The following is a 4,403-nucleotide window of genomic DNA, read 5'->3' as shown; positions in this document are numbered from 1 at the left end:
CTACATTGTGGAGGCTGAGTGTGTCACAGAGTTCACTAAGGTGGCGGTGTTGAGGGTGCCGCTCAGGAGCCAAAATGTTTACATTAAGATCACCAAGGAGGAACAGGGTCGCGTTACTACTACTGGTGGCGTGATCAGCCGAGTCTGCTAGGTTCTGCCAGAAGGATACAGGGGCAGTAGGTGGGCGGTAGACGCAACCAATGCACAATGAAGTATCAGTGTTTCCTGCGACCGTTAAGAACAGGGCCTCGACAGTTGTGCTGGGTATGCAGGATGAGACAGGTATGGTTTCACGAACGAAGAAACAAACTCCGCCGCCTCTTGTGCCTTGCCTGTCATGACGGTACAGTATGTAGCCAGGTATATTTAACAGGGTGTCTGAAATGCTACTGTCCAGCCAAGTTTCACTAACAGCAAGAACATCAACTGTACGGACGTTGGGTGCATGGAGAATGCTAGTAACATCTGGTAGCTTGTTTCTTATACTACAGATATTGATATGAGCAATACAAAAGGGATGGGTGGTGGAGCATGGGAGATTGGTGATAAATGTTGCATCAGGTAACTCACGTGGGGTTCGTAACTTCTTGAGTGACTGTGGAGATTGTGCCCGATCCTATTGCTGCTGCTGCTGTTCACGTTCAAGCAACCTGGTGATTTCACTTTCATACATGTCACGTGCCTGTTGTCAGGTCGTTGCTAGCATTTGGCCAATCAGAGCAGCACCGTACCAGGGCATTATCAGACGATAATGCCCGGGTACGGCGTACCCATGCCCATTAGGAATGACCCCAGGCGTACTACGTACGCTGGTGCACTGCCAAATATGCACCAAGCCATGCCTTTTGGGCAGTGACCTGGTACATAATTGGCAGTACTCCAGCGCACATAGAACACATGGGACCATTCCTAAGGACACCACATGCACTCGCACACACCACACAAAACGAAACTACTAACGTGCACCGTCCAAAACATTTATATTTTACTAGCAATGTCGACATAGGAGAAGTAATTTATAACAACGTGACAATAGCATTGTACTTCAAATGTACCTAGCTACATGATTGTCCAGTGTACACATGGACCTCAAGTAAACTGAAAGCAATGCGAACAAAATCTCAGATGTATGTGAAAAAGTATCATTGTTCCAAATAAGAACACTTACAATGTACTCTCAAAACTAGTCTAATTACTAGTGCCCCTTGGTCAAGGATGTTTGCGGCCAACGTTAACGCCAAAGCAGCAGCGAATCAGCTAACTTCCGTACCGCCCAATAGGCAACACTAACACCAAAATGCAAAGACGTATTCCTGGAACTGCAAACAAATCTGACACAAAACGTTCTATCATTCCACGGAGAAAGCTCCTTCCGATCTTGTTCGACCCTTCATTCATATGACAGCTGATTGGAACCTTCCTCCTCCCTTGACCATGTTTACCTTATTTGTCTACAACTAGGCACGTGGCATGTATGAACTATAATAAACACATGGTGCGTCGTGCATTATGGCTGATTGTATGCCCTAGTGCGTAGCCCTCGGTCGTGCACCGTAGCCCGCGGGCCTGCGGCCCTTGGGCTACGGTGCACGACCTCGGGCTACGCACTAGGGCATAAATCAGCCATAATGCCCTCCGTACCATGTGTTATTATATACGTCTGCCATGGCTGTGCCCTCGGGGTCCAGGATGGTGTCATACGGTAGGGAACAGCGTACGTGGAGCGCCCGGAGTCGTTTGTACACTGGGACGACTTTGGTGCGTGCTTGCTGCTGTGAGCGGGTCAGGTCATGGCTCACATACAAATTCCTTGAGCCCACCTTCAAGTCGAGGCGCCTACCGTACACGGCGGCCTTCGTGGCTCGCGTGGCAAGCTGTACGCGAACTGGTCTTGGTTTGTCAGGCTGCACTGTTTGGTGGGCTCGCCCAAGTCGTTCAACAGTGACAATATCGGTTGTGGGAATTCCAAGGAGCTGAGCACAAGAGTCCCGGTTGATGTCATCGCCTTCCTCATCCACTCCCCGGAGAATGATGTTCGTTTCTCGACGGGTCTTGTCCACTTCGTCAGCAACCAGCTGTTTGAAATTCAAACCGGAGGTTCGTACTGGGTTCTGGACAGGCTTTGTACCGTACTGCTCTACAGTTGCAACTCGTTCTTCCAGTGCGGCAAGCTTCGTCTTCAGTTCAGCATTTTCGGCCATTATTGCTTCAAACTTGGTGGAGATGTCGTCCACTAGCCTGTCCATGCGGCTCCGCGTCTCTTTGCTGTCCTTCATCAGCTCGTTAAACATCGTTTGAAGGACATCCGAGTCGAAGGAGGAGTTACCAGTGGCAGCAGTCGAACGCAGAGTGTCCGGGGGTGTTCGTGAGGACGGCAGGGTTTTTCTACTGGTAGAAGCATTCGAGGATCCAGGTGTGAGATAAGGACCAGACATGCTGGGCGGCCTGCCCTTGGTCGGGAGACTGCTTTTCATCGCTGAGGACAGTACTAGCTGACCGTCCAAAAGACTACACGGAAAAGAAGCAGACCTCAAAAAAGTGCATCCACCTCCAAAACAGATTACATTTTGCCTTCACAATGAATGAATCAATCGTACCTGACGGTTGCAATAGTACCAATACTGCCGAAACGTTGTGGTGCAGTGCTTTGCGAATGAGTGTATCCACCCAACTACTCTCTACGAAAGAATGTGAAAGATGCCTCAAAGTTACTTCTCAACATTCTCGAATACCTGGGTGATGCACGAATTTTGATAGTGCTCACTTCCGTTAATCGTTTTCTTTGTACTTTTCCATTCATTTTCTGCTTTAATTCGTATTTGCTTTGTTTTCCTAGCTTACTATTGCTATTGCCGTGGCTGGCTCAACACCCTTGTCTCAGGGGATTCTGTCCCTGCATTAGCTATGCTTGTCACATGCTATGAGATTGTGTCTAATAATAATAACAACTACTACTTAGTACTGCTCTCCTTACATTCATATCATCTTTGCATTGTGCGTTCAAAAACACCTTTTACTTTTAGTAGCAAAGCGTGCAAGGGTAGGAAAGCGCGACATTAGTGTGACATTTCAAGTTAGTGAAACACGGTGCGGATGGCGTCAGTTTTTACATTGGAGGTGAAAAGGAGGGAGAGAAGGAGAGGTGACAGTTTAGTTACGGTGATGGCAGGCAGGCCCTGGACCTGGTGGCAGTGAGCAGGTGCTGGTGGCGGCATGCGCAGGTGACACCAGTGTCGTAAGGTGAGAGGTAGAACTTATTCTGGTGTCGATATTTTGATACGTCTCACTAACTTGAAAAGTCACACTAATGTCGCGCTTTGCTACAGTCCTCTGCGCGCTTTGCTTTGCTAGCCAGTTGTCTCCGTTCTCTTCTGCCTTTGTGAAACGAAACCTCTCCCTGCGCCCTTGCCTGCTTGCACACATTCCAGTTCTTCTTCTTTTGCAGATCAGCAAGATCCGTAAATACTAAAATAGCAAAGCTCTCCGTCCTCGACGGCATGCGGGCCTGATGCGGCACAGAACCAGTGCATGACTACATTCACTAGTATTCGGAGCTAACAGTACTACATGTAGTAGTAGTATTAGTAACACACACGCCTAGCCGGTAGTAGTTGAACGCCTGGTGTCACAAGTAACTTGTTATTCTGCAAACTAAGAATAACAGTTACTGATAACTAGATCCGGTACTGAAAATTCTTTTGCAAGGGTTTCGCTCTTGGTGGTGAACCTGTGCGGCGAGTACGTGGCTGTCCGACTTACTGAGATGAGAACCTCGTCGACTGCCAGTGTGATGTGGATTGTTCCTTCGCTAACGGTACTGCTTCTGCTTGAAGCTGGGCTGCTCGCCAAAACTATTCCCGCACCGAACTGGGATGGAAAGGACCACTCTGAAATTCTCAAAGACCTGGTGCTGAACTACGAAGATCATACCCGTGACCCACGGGCGAATACTGGTAAGAAACGACCTACTAAACCCATTGAGGAATTCCATGGCACGTTCGTCCTTCATCTCTGCCGCATTGCTGTCCGGAGTGCAGAAGGATGTTTTTGTTTGATTTTTGTTTGAAGTTTTATTTTACATCGCAAACCAAACGGGCATTGATGCCCAATACATGTATTATGTAGGTTTTCCAGAATCATGATTTGTTCCGACAGCAATCCTTTCCACAATGTGCACCATGCATTACCCATCACTTCCTGAAGACCACAGGTATAAGGTTGGCGGTTATAGTAATATACCGGCTATAGTGTTATCAGCTTCAAAATTCAAAAGCAAAAGTATCTGCTTTTAACGACCAATTTCCCATGCACGGACACAGAAACTGCACCGGATACAGCGACCACCTGCATTGCGGGACCAGCGACCACCTGCATTGCGGGACCAGCGACCACCTGCCTTGCGG

This window comes from Sycon ciliatum, unplaced genomic scaffold (assembly GCF_964019385.1).
Source record: "Sycon ciliatum unplaced genomic scaffold, ocSycCili1.1 SCAFFOLD_1961, whole genome shotgun sequence".
Taxonomy (NCBI): domain Eukaryota; kingdom Metazoa; phylum Porifera; class Calcarea; order Leucosolenida; family Sycettidae; genus Sycon; species Sycon ciliatum.
Note: the sequence above shows the minus strand (reverse complement) of the source record.